This window comes from Panthera leo, chromosome B2, assembly GCF_018350215.1.
Source record: "Panthera leo isolate Ple1 chromosome B2, P.leo_Ple1_pat1.1, whole genome shotgun sequence".
Classification (NCBI taxonomy): Eukaryota; Metazoa; Chordata; class Mammalia; order Carnivora; family Felidae; genus Panthera; species Panthera leo.
The window spans coordinates 40342150-40355254 of record NC_056683.1 but is presented as its reverse complement, the minus strand read 5'-3'; the positions used below and the strand labels follow the sequence as shown (position 1 = coordinate 40355254).

Sequence of the window (13105 nt, the reverse complement as noted above, 5' to 3'; positions counted from 1 at the left end):
TTTTAGCAGTTAAAAATAATTTTTTTTTGACATTTATTCATTTTTGAGAGACAGAGAGAAAGAGCACGAGCAGGAGAGGGGCAGAGAGAGAGAGAGAGAGACAGAATCCGAAGCAGGCTCCAGGCTCCGAGCTGTCAGCACAGAGCCCGATGTGGGGCTCCAATTCATGGACCTTGAGATCATGACCTGAGCTCAAGTTGGATGCTTAACAGACTGAGCCACTCAGGCTCCCCTCTTTTAGCTGATTTTTAAAATTACAGTCAAGCAGAGGTGAATATACAGTGAAAAATACTTCGGTGTTATTTAGTTGAATAATTTCTCCTCCTTTTATAAGATCTGTCACTACTGTTAAGCACAGGTATGTATACAGTTGACCCTTAAACAACACGGGTTTAAATCCGAGAGTCCACATAATACGTGCATGTTTTTACAGTACAGTAAGTGTATTTTCTCTTCCTTAGGATTTTCTTAACATTTTATTTTCCCTAGCTTACTTTATTACAAGGTTACAGTACACAATACATGTAACATACAAAATACGGGTTAATTGACAATTTATGTCATCAATAACACCTCTTGTCCAGAATAGGCTATTAGTAGGTACGTTTTGGGGGATTCGAAAGTTACACGTGGATTTTCAGCCAACCCCTGTATTGTTCAAGGCCAGCTGCACTGTGAAGCTGATGAAGTTAAGGCTTCTGGACTCTCACAGAGCTCTTTCCAAAGTCCTGTATCTAATTTTTTATTAGGCACCCAAAGAACTGTAGGGCTACGGTTGCCATGTTTAGATGTAGAACACCATTCCTGCCTTGGATAAGCCTTGTGGACTTGGCAAAGTAGCTGAGGAGCTGCGAATAATATTTAAGACTTCTTCACCTTCTATTCAAGGATTGAGAAAGCAATGTAATAGAGGAGAGGTCCACCCAAGAGCCCTCTGTGACCAAACCTTGGGGACGTTCAGTTCCAGTACCGCCAGAGAAGGAGTCTTGAAAGGTTAGTGCAAATGGGATATTTTACTACATTTGGGCCACGTTTCACACATGCTGAGTAAGAGAACCTTGCTGTTCTCTGCTTACCGGATGCACCGGTCCCTCAGCACGCAGCACAGTACCTCCTTCCTGCAATTGCTTTCCTAGATGTACCCAGCCCGGTGTGAAATCTTCCTCCCTCCAACTGGGCACTGAAGACATTTCTCTTTCTTGGGTCGCCTGGGTGGCTCAGTGGGTTAAGCGTCTGCTTTCGGTTCAGGTCATGATTTCATGGTTTCTGAGTTCGAGCCCCCATGTAGGTCTCTCCCCTCTCAGTGCCAAGCCCTCTTCGGATCTTCTGTCCACTTCTCTCTCTCCTCCTCTTTCTCTCCCCTTCTCCCCCCTCACTTATGGGCTCTGTCTTTCTCAAAAATAAAGAAACATTTGGAAAAAAAAAAGACATGTATCATTCTCAGAGCTGTGAGAGATTTAGACTCTAACTCCTATAACCATGTGATTTGGATAAGTGATCATCTTTCTGAGCCTACAGTTCCCCAATAGTAATCCATTTGCCACACTAATCATGTGTTAATTTTATCATTAAGATGTTTTCTGATGGTCATAGTACTTCCTTACTGATCTCTGAGTTAGCATGAAGCTTAACTCAGACAATATATGTAAACATCTTTAGTAAACTCTAAAATGCTGTACAAATATAAGGTACCAGTGGAGGTGATATTCCAAATATTTAATGACCTGTAGGCATTGCTGTTGGCTAACCAGAACACTCTTCAACCACAGCCCTGGAACAGAGGTGGGTAGGCTAGATAAAAGACAGGTTTGGGGTTTCCTGAAGGAGAAGCTGTGGTAACATGGGCCTAGTGGAAAGGGGCTCAGCTATCAAAATATATTTTAGGGGTGCCTGGATGGTTCAGTAGGTTAAGGGTGGGAATCTTGATTTCAGCTTAGGTCATGATCACATGGTCGTGAGATGGGGCCCTCTATGGGGCTCTGTGCTAACAGCTCGGAGCCTGCTTGAGATTCTCTCTCTCTCCCTCTCTCTGCCTCTTCCTCACTCCTTCTCTCTCTCTCTCTCTCAAAATAAATAAACATTAAAAGACATCTAAATATTTTAACCAGTATTTTAACTTGCATATCAGTACAATAATTATTGCCTAAAAAAAAGCAATACTCTTACTAATTTGCTAAAAAGCAAGAGTTCAACATGAACCTTTGTGTGCATGTGTAGTGTATGTGTGGTTGTTATTCTTTTTTTAAGTATGCCCAATCCTCTCTTATATTCTACTGGTTTATAATGATATTACAGAATTCAGTTAAGCCTGAAAGGCATACTAATCAATCCTAATTTTTGAGGCCTCCTGTTTTTTAGTCTTAGAAATGTCCCAGATATAATCCAACATCAATTAGCATACAAAGAACGAGGAAAATCTCAACTAATAAGGGGAAAAAACAATCAACAGACACCAACTCTAGGGAGATATAGATGTAACGATGAGACAAAGACTTTTCTTAATGTTTATTTTTGAGAGAGAGAGAGCAGGAGAGGGGCAGAGAGAGAAGGAGACAGAGAATCTCAAGCAGGCTCCGCTCTGTTAGCACAGAGTCTGATGTGGAGCTCAGACTCATGAAGCGTGAGACTATGACCTGAGCCAAGATCAAGTGTGGGACGTTTAATGAGGGGCGCCTGGGTGGCTTAGTCGGTTAAGCATCCAACTTTGGCTCAGGTCATGATCTCATGGTTCATGGGTTCGAGCCCCACATCCGGCTCTGTGCTGACAGCTCAGAGCCTAGAGCCTGCTTTGGATCCTCTGTTTCCCTGTTTCCCTCTCTCTCTGCCCCTCCCCTGCTTGCATTCTGTCTCTGTCTCTAAGATAAAAAAAAAAAAAAAAAAGTCAGATGCTTAATCTACCGATCCACCCAGGTGCTCCAAGGCTTTTAAACAGCTATTATAACAGTGCTCAAAGAAGCACAGATGAACATTCTTGAAACAAATGGTACAAAGAACATCTCAGCAAAGATATAAAGAAGAAATGAATGGAAAGATTTTTAATGAAAAATATAATAACTAAAATAAAAATTTATCAGATGACCTCAATAGAAGAATAGAGATGACAGAGGAAAGAGTCTACAAACTTAAAGATAAATCAATAAAATGATTCAATCTTAACAACAGAGAGAAAAAAAGAAAAAAATGAACAGAACCTCAGGGATTCATGAAGGCATATCTAAAGTTCTAATATATATTTCATCAGATGATTCACATAATCAAAAAGAAATAAGGAAGGGGAAACAGAAGAACAAAAATCAGAAAACAAACAGTAAAATGGTAAATATACGTTCAAATATATAAAAAGTTAGAAAAAGTAGGCTTTAAAGCAAGAAAAATTAACAAGTATAAAGAGGGACATTATGTAATAATAAATGGGTCAAATTGTCAAGAAGACATAATAATCCTAAGTGTATATGCATCAAACCACTGAGCTTCAAGACACATGAAGCAAAAATACAAACAAATGTACAATTGTAACTGGAGATTTCACTACTCCTCTCTCATGTATTTATTTATTTATTTATTTATTTATTTATTTATTTATGTATTTAAAAAATTTTTTTTAAACATTTATTCATTTTTGAGAGAGAGAGACAGAGCATGAGCAGGGGAGGAACAGAGAGAGAGGGAGACACAGAATCCACAGCAGGCTCCAGGCTCCGAACCGTCAGCACAGGGCCGGATGCGGGGTTCGAACTCATGGACCGCGAGATCATGACCTGAGCCGAAGCTGGACGCTCAACCGACTGAGCCACCCTACTAGGGGTGACAGGCGCCCCTACTCCTCTCTCATTAATAAATGATACAGCTAGACAGAAAATCAGCAGGGATATAGAGGAGTTGAGTTACACTATCAAACAACTGGATCTAATAGACATTTATAAAGTATTCCACCTGATAATAGCAGAATACACGTTCTTTGTAAGTACTTCATCAAGACAGACCGCATCCTGGGTCATAAAACAAAATTCAACAAGTTTGGAAGAATTTAAATCATATAAAGTATGTTCTCTTTATAGAACCATAATGAAATTGAACTAGAAATCAACAACAGAAAGATAACCAGTAAATCTCCACACTCTTGGAAATTAACATACACCTAAGTATACCTACGGATTGAAGAGAAAGTCCCAAAAGATATTTTAAAGTATCTTTGACTGAACAAAAAGGAAAACACAGCACATAAAAATTTGTGGGATGAGGTTAAAGCAGTGCCTAAAGGGGAATGTATAATGTTTATAAATGCTTATAATGTTTATAAATTTAAAAAGCTTGTATTAGAAAAGAAAAAAGGTCTCAAATCAACAGAATGAACTTCCATCTTAAGAAAGTAAGAAGAGTGCAATAAACACAATGTAAGCAGAAGGAAGGAAATCATAAAGATGAGAAATCAATGACATTGAAAACAGAAAACAACAGAAAAATCAATGAAATCAAAGCCTGGGTCTATGAAGAGATGAATTCAATTAATAAGCTCTAGCCGTACTGACAATTTAAAAAAAAGACACAAATTGATAATATCAGTAATGGAAGAGGGAATATTACTATAGCCCCACAGATAGTAAAAAGAAATATCATGAACGGCTCTACCTACATAAATTCAGTAACTTAGATGAAATGGACCATTTCCTTAAAAGCCACAAACTTCTGGGGTGCCTGGCTGGCTCAGTCAGTAGAGCATGTGACTCTTGATCTTGGGGTTGTGGGTTCAAGCTTCCTGTTGTTGTTAGGGATTACTTAAAAATAAAATATTTTTTAGGGTGCCTGGGTGGCTCAGTTGGTTGAGTCATGATCTCATGATTCATGAGACAGAGCCCCATGTTGGGCTCTGTGCTGACAGTGTAGAGCCTGCTTGGGATTCTCTCTCTCCCTCTCTCTCTCTCTCAAAATAAATAAACATTAAAAAATGAAATTTTTTCATTTCAAAAAATTTTTAACATTAGGTTTTAATTTTTTTTTATTTTTGAGAGACAGAGAGAGACAGAGTGTGAGCAAGTGAGGGGCAGAGAGAGAGGGAGACACAAGATCCAAAGCAGGCTCCAGGCTCTGAGTCTGACGCGGGGCTCAAACCCACAAACTGTGAGCTCATGACCTGAGCCGAAGTCAGATGCTTAACCGACTGAGCCACCCAGGCACCCCTAAAATCTTTTTTAAAAGAAAGGGTTGTGGGTCAAAGCTCCATGTTAGGTGTAGAGATTACTTAAAAATAAAATCTACTTTGGGGTGCCTGGGTGGCTCAGTCGGTTAAGCGTCCGACTTCAGCTCAGGTCACGATCTCACGTTCCGTGAGTTCGAGCCCTCGTTGGGCTCTGGGCTGATGGCTCAGAGCCTGGAGCCTGCTTCCGGTTCTGTGTCTCCCTCTCTCTCTGCCCCTCCCCCATTCATGCTCTGTCTCTGTCTCAAAATAAATAAACGTTAAAAAAAAAAATTAAAAAAAAATAAATAAAATCTGTTTTGTTTTTTTTTATAAAGCCACAGACTTCCAAAACTCACCTAAGAAGAAATGGGTAACATATATATTAAAGAAATTGAATCCATAAGTTAAAATCTTAAAACAAACAAATGGGGCACTTGGGTGGGTCAGTCAGTTAAGTGACCAACTCTATTTCGGCTCAGGTCATGATCTCAGGGTTTGTGGGATCTCAGGGTTTGTGGGATCAAGCCCCATGTTGGGCTCTGGGCTGAGAGTATGGAGTCTGCTTGGGATTCTCTCTCTTCCTCTCTCTCTGCCCCTCCCCTGCTCATACTCTGTCACTCTCTCTCTCAAAATAAATAAACTTTAAACAGACAAACAAAAAACCCCTTCAGGCCCAGATGTTTTCACTGGTGAATTCTATCCAACTTTGAAAGTACAAATAACACCAATTTTATGCAATCTTTTCCAGAAAATGGGAGAGTAGGGAACACTTCCTAACTTATTTTATGATGCTAGAATTGCCTTGATACCAAAACTAGACCAAGACAGTGCAAGAAAACTATAGACCAATATCCCTCATGAAAAGTACACAAAAATCCTCATGAAAATAGTAGATAATCAAATCCAGTAATATATACAAACAGTAATACTGCATGACCAGGTAGGGTTTATCCTGGGAATGCAAGGCTGGTTCCAAATTTAAAAATCAATCAATGTAATTCACTATATTAAAAAGAGAAAAATTGACAAAAGCATATCAAATAATGCAGAAAAAGTATTTGAAAACATCCAGCATCTATTCATGATAAAAACTCTCAGCAATCTAGAAATAAAAGGGAATTTTAACTTGATAAAGGAAATCTACAGAATATCTATAGCTAACATCGTGCCTAATGGTGAAAGACTAAATGCTTTCCTTTAAGATCTGGAACAAAGCAAGGACGTCCTCTCTCATTATTCCTATTTGATATAGTACTGAAAGTCCTAGTCAGTAAAATAAGACAGAGGAAGAAAATAAAATGAATGTTAATTAGAAAGAAAGGATATGTGCCTATATGCAAGTGACATGATGTCCTGTAGAGAATCCCAAGGAATCTACAAAAATATGTCCTGATAAACAAATTAAGCACAACCACAGGATATGAAGTCAACTCACACACACAAAAAAGGATATTTCTATGTATTACAATGAATAATCTGGAAACCAAAATTTTAAAAATATATATCATTTAAAAAATTAAAAAAAAATTTTAATGTTTATTTTTGTGTGTGTGAGAGAGAGAGACAGAGCACGAGCGGGGGAGGGACAGAGAAAGAGGGAGACACAGAATCCCAAGCAGGCTCCAGGCTCTGAGCTGCCAGCACAGAGCCTCATGCGGGGCTTGAACTCATGAACCATGAGATTATGACCTGAGCTGAAGTCGGACACTTAACCAATTGAGCCACCCAGGCACTCCTCATTTAAAATTTTTAAAAAAATATTTAGGTATAAATCTAACAAAACTTATACAGGATCTGTATGCTGACAATTATAAACACTGAGGAAAGAAACGAAAGGACATAATAAATGGAGACATACTGTGTTCATGGGTTAGAATACTTGATTTAGTTAAACAGGTAAACCTATAGATGTAATGTAATTCCAATAAATATTCCAATAGGATTTCTGCAGATACAGACAAGCTGATTCTAAAATTTGTTTGGAAAGGCAAAGGGGCCGGAATAGCCAAAACAAATTTTTTTATTGAAGTATAATTGACATGTAATATCATATTATTTTCAGGTGCACGTCATGGTGATTCGATATTTTTATACGTTATGAAATGATCCCCATGATAAATCTAGTGACCAACTGTCAAAAAGTTATTACAATATATTTTTTAAATTTTTTAAATGTTTTATTTATTTTTGAGAGAGAGAGAGAGAGACAGCATGAGTGGGAGAGGGACAGGGAGAGAGGGAGACATAGAATCCGAAGCAGGCTCCAGGCTCTGAGCTGTCAGCACAGAGCCTGACGCGGGGCTCGAACTCATGAATTGTCATATCATGACCTGAGCTGAGGTCGAACACCCAACCAAGCTGAAGTCGAACCCCCAACCGAGCCATCCAGTTGCCCCAGTTATCACAATATTATTGACTATATTTCCTATGCTGTACATTAGCCAAAACAATTTTGAAAAAAATGATAAAGTGGGAAGAATCAGTGTACCTGATTTTAGGACTTACTGTAAAGCAACAGTAATTAAGACAATGTGGTGTCAGTGGAGGGATGAAGGCCTAGATCAATGGAACAGAATAGGATGTCCAGCAATTGACAAAATGTGGATTGTTGACAAAGGTACAAAAGCAATTCAATGGACAAGGGAGAGTCTTCAATATATGGTATTGGGACAACTGAACACCCATATGCAAAAGTATCCCACAAAAAAGCCCTAAGAAATCTTGACCTCAAGAGCTTGTCTGGCTCAGTTGGTAGAACATACGACTCTTGATCTCGGGGTTGCAAGTTTGAGCCACGTGTTGGGCATGGAGCCTACTTAAAATTTAAAAAAATCGACTTCAATCTCATACTTGATATAGAAATTAACTAAAAAATGGGGAACCTGAATGACTCAGTCAGTTAAGTGTCCGACTTCAGCTCAGGTCATGATCTTATGGTTTGTGGGTTCAAGCCCCGCCTTGGGCTCTGTGCTGACAGCTTGGAGCCTAGACCCTGTTTGGGATTGTGTGTCTCCTTCTCTCTCTCTGCCCCTCTCCACTTGTGCGTTCTCTCTCTCTCTCTCTCTCTCAAAAATAAATAAACATTAAAAATAAAAGAAATTAACTCAAAAATGGATCATAGATGTAAAAGTGAAAACTATAAAACTTTTAGAAGAAAATATAGTGGAAATGTTCTTGACTTGAAATTAGGGGCAGCTTTCTTAGATGTGACACCAAAACCCTAAAAGAAAAATTGTTAAATTGGACTTTATTAAAATGAAAAGCTTTTGCTTTGCTAAAGAAACTAGAAGAATGAAAAGGTATAGACAGGGGGAAAATATTTTCAAATCACATATCCAACAAAACTCTCAAAATTCAATGGTAGGAAAACAAAAAACCCAACTAAAAAAAAAAAAAAAAAAAAAAAGCTCGAGGAAACCATCTTGTTAGAGTTGAGATCTTATGATCCTTAAAGTAAGGTACCTACCGTAATAGGAAACAATGACAACGCCTTTTGATTGTTTCCAATGTCTATTTAAAATATGGTCCTTCCAGGGGGCGCCTGGGTGGCTCAGTTGTTAAGGGTCTGACTTCTGCCCAGATTCATGATTCACGGTTAGTGGGGTTCGAGGCCTGCGTGGGGCTCTGTGCTGACAGCTCAGAGCCTGGAGCCTGCTTCAGGTTCTGTGTCTCCCTCTCTCTCTGCCCCTCCCCTGTTTGTGTTTTGTTTGCCCCTCTCTCAAAAATAAATAAACATTAAATTAAAAAAAAAAAAAGTGCTTCCATTCCAGGGCACCTGGGTGGCTCCATCAGTTGAGCGACCGAGTTCCGCGCAAGTAATGATCTCACACAGCTCGTGAGTTTGAGCCCCGCGGCTGTCAGCGCAGAACTTGCTTTGGATCTTCTGTTCCCCTCTCTCTTTACCCCTTCCCAGCTTGCGCTCTCTCTCAGAAATAAATATAACTGAAAAAAAAAGTATAGTGCTTCCTGGATAATTTATATCACTATAAGTGGGAGCAAAACTAATTTTACAATTTAAGTCTGCTTAATAGTATGGGATAAGTATAAGCCAAGCATTTTATTTGCTTAAGATTATTCAAGTGATCAGCTCTTCCAGAAAGCTCTCCTTGAGCCTTACATCTGATTTTGGTTTTCCTCCCCGGTGCTTTGACAGGTTCCTGTGCATATATATCTTTATCACAGTGCCTTCCTTACCTTACAATATCAACCTGTCTCTTAATGGTAGCTTTCGCTTTATCCCTAAATCCTAGCACAGTAACTGACACAACATATAGTAACCACTTGGTGTGTTTGTTGAACAAGACTTGCAAAGAAGAAATAAAAATTATTAATAAAGTAATTAAATGACAACAAAAACAACAGATCTGATAGCATTATGATGTTTCTGGAATGCCACTTGACACTCAGTAAATACTCAACAAGTGTTAGTTCGTTCATTCAATAGATATTCGTTAGATATCTACTATGTGTGAAGCACTGTTACAGGGGATAAGATACTGCAAGTTACAAGCACCTTAAGTTATAGCTGTTAGAGCGATGAACAGCACAGACCACAATGCCTGCTCTCATGGAACTTACATATTTTTGAGGGTTTTTTTTTTGTTTGTTTTAGAGAGAGAGCGCATGAGTCAGGGAGAGGCAGAGAGAGAGAGACAGAGAGAGGGAGAATTTCAAGCAGGCTCTGTGTTGATCTAGCACAGAGCCCAAAGCAGGGTTTGAACTCAGGAACTGTGTAATCATGACCTGAGCAAAAATCAAGAGTTGGACGCTTAACCAACTGAGCCACCCAGGCACCCCTGGAATTTACATTTTAATAGAGGAGACAGACAGTAAGTAAAATAAATAGGTAAAATATGTAGTTTGTTAGATGTTTAAAAAGGCAGGAGGCAAAAGCCTTAAACATGTAGCCACTTTACCAAAGTGAATTTGTATGAGGAAAATAAACACATGAAAACATGGTCAACATCATTAGCCATTAAGAAAAAGCTAATTAAAACATGATGAGATACTATTTAAAACTTTTTTTTTTTTATTTTAGAGAGGGAATACGTGGTGAGTGGGGGAGAAGGACAGAGGGAGAGAGAGAGAAAGAGAGAGAGGGAGGGTCTCAAGCAGGCTCCATGCTCAGTGCAGAATCGAACATGGGGCTCGTGACCTGAGATCAACCCTGGGATCATGACCTGAGCCAAAATCAAGAGTGAGACACTCAACGAAACTGAGCCACCCAGGTGCCCCTATACCATGATGAGATACTATCATATACCTATTAAGAATGGGAAAAAACAGTAACTACAGCTAAAACTCTCATTCATTGCTGGCGGGAATATATTTGGTACTTAGGAAAACAATTTACCTGTTTCTTATAAAGTTAAACACATAGTTACCATATGGTCCAATGATCCCTCTCCTAAATATTTACCTTAGACAAATGAATCTTATGTTTACCCAAAAACCTGCACAGCAATGTTTATATCAGCTTTATTCCAAACCATTGCCAAACACAGGAGACAACCCAAAGGTCCTTCAATGGGTGTATTAACTGTGTACATTCATACTCCTTAGCATTAAAATACTATATAGTGATATTTACTTTTGCTAGTATAATATGAATACTATTTAGCAATAAAAAGGAGCTATTATATGCAGCAGCATGAATGAGTCTCAAAGACATTATGTGGCATGAAAGAAGTCAGCCTCAAAAGATTATGTACTATGTGATTCCATTTATATGACATTTGGGAAAAAGGCAAAGTAAAGGAGTGATAGAGAACAGATCAGTGATTGCCAGGGGTTAGGGATGGGGGGGGGGTGGAGAATGTGACTCACGGAATAGCACGGAGCGGGGAGATTTTGGCGTGGATAACGGAACTGTCTGTACCCTGATCTCTCTCTTTCTCTCTCTCTGTCTGTCTGTCTCTCTCTCTCTCTCTCACACACACACACGTCAATTTTGCTATCTGGTTTTTTTTTTAATGTTTTATTTTATTATTTTTGAGAGAGACAGAGACAGAATGCGAGTGGGTTAGGGGCAGAGAGAGAGGGAGACACAGAATCGGAAGCAGGCTGCAGGCTCTGAGCCGTCAGCACAGAACCCGATGCAGGGCTCGAACTCACAGAGCTGGGAGATCACGACCTGAGCCAAAGTCGGATGCTCAACCGACTGAGACACCCAGGCGCCCCAAGCTATCTGTTAATTTAAAAAAGAAAAGAAAGCCTACACCTAGGGGCCTCTTGGTGTTTTTTAAAAATGTCTCACAAGCACATATTATTACTTTTTTAAACTAATAACTTAAATACACTATAAGAACTCAAGTCAATTTCTAACTACAGGATCTCCCAAATAGAGATTTTGTTTGGACCGTATTTTATTTTGTAGACAAGAATGGACTTCGCTGCTCTAAGTATGATTTCAAGCGATTGTAAATGAGTGCTTCTAAAGGGATTTCCAGCAGTGAGTTCCCTTAAAAAGATTTAGTGTAAACAGTTTGGCAACTCCTCAAAGAGTTAAACATAGAATTCCCATATGACCCATCGATCCCACTTTAACGTGTGTACCCTAAAGAATTGAAAACAGGTATTCAAAGAAGTACACGCACCCTCATGTTCATAGCAGCACTATTCACAATTGCCAAAAGGTGGAAACAACCTAAATGTCCACCAACTGATGAATGCATAAACAAAATGTTGTATATCCATGCAATGGGATTGTATCCAGCTATAAAAAAGGAATAGAGGACTGACATATACTACCATACGGATGAGGCTCAAAAACATTATGCTAAGTGAAAGAACCAGACAGATAAAGGTCACATAGTGTATGATTCCATTTACGTGAAAAATGCACAGTAGATAAATCTAGAGACAGAAGGCAGATTAGTGGTTGCCAGGGGCTGGGGGAGGGGAGACTAGGGACTGACTACTTACTGGTTACTGTGGGTCTCCTTGGGGTGATAAAAATGTTTTGGAACTAGACAGAGGTGATGATGATCCAATATAGTGAATGTATTAAATGCCATTGAATCGTACACTTCAAGATGATTGATTTTATATTCTGTGACTTTTGCCTCAAATTTGGAAAAAGATGAAGCGTGTCCCTGTAATCTTACTCGCATTTGTAGCAGAATCTTGGTTTTTCATGGAAATTATAATGGAGGAATTAAGTTTAGTCCATTTCTGAATAGCTAGGAACTCTGAATGGGATTCAAATTAATCTGTGATATGTACTTTTTTTGAAAGTGACCCAGATACTCTAAAATGTTCAGAGGAATTAAGTATTTGCAAGAGATACGAATCAACATAATGCACTCCCTTTGCCCTTTGTAGGAGTTTTTCGATGTTCCTCATAGGTAAAAGGTATCTACGAATACTTAATTATACCAAAATCCTTTTTTGGATTATATTCTCTTCGGTTGCCCTAGTGGCTCTAGCAACTTGCGAGATGCTTTGCCTGTCAAAGGACCTTTCTGTTGTGATGTTGACCTAAGGGCGGAGGAGAAAAAGAGTAAAGGGAGTGAGGCGTCAGCGGCAAAATTTGAATTTTGGCCCCCAGTTCTTCTCAAAAATTTTGAAATCTCAGGTTTGATGATGGTTAATGATGCTTCCTTTAACCACCCAAGCCTCTTTTCTCGAAAATTCTTAAATATCTTGTTTTTCTTTTGAGAGCTTGTAAAAACCTGTGCATAATGCATACCAAATGACCATCCTTTAAAAATTTAAATTCCTTCACTGAAGTTCATTGTTTGTGATATTTCCCTTTTGTTGACTCTTAACCCTGATCTTGTAGATTTCAGGTAAAAGTCCTGAGCTGGATATTCTTGGCCCTTTCCAGACTAGCTCTTATTTTTTCCCCAGTGTTCCTCGTGCCCTGGCAGGCCAACATTCACTGATTTTGTCAATGGGCTCCCAGAACCTCTGGTTTCCCGTAGGGTT

At 39.1% G+C, this 13105-nt stretch overlaps 1 protein-coding gene across 1 annotated transcript in view; it reads left to right on the top strand.

Moving 5' to 3' along the window:
• Positions 1-942: 942 nt before the first annotated feature.
• The window catches only part of TRERF1 (transcriptional regulating factor 1), a 226275-nt gene continuing 214112 nt past the window's right edge, over positions 943-13105 (top strand). Inside the window, exon 1 of the mRNA XM_042938766.1 lies at positions 943-993. The gene's annotated coding sequence lies outside the window, so the exon portion shown is untranslated. The remainder of the gene's footprint in view (positions 994-13105) is intronic.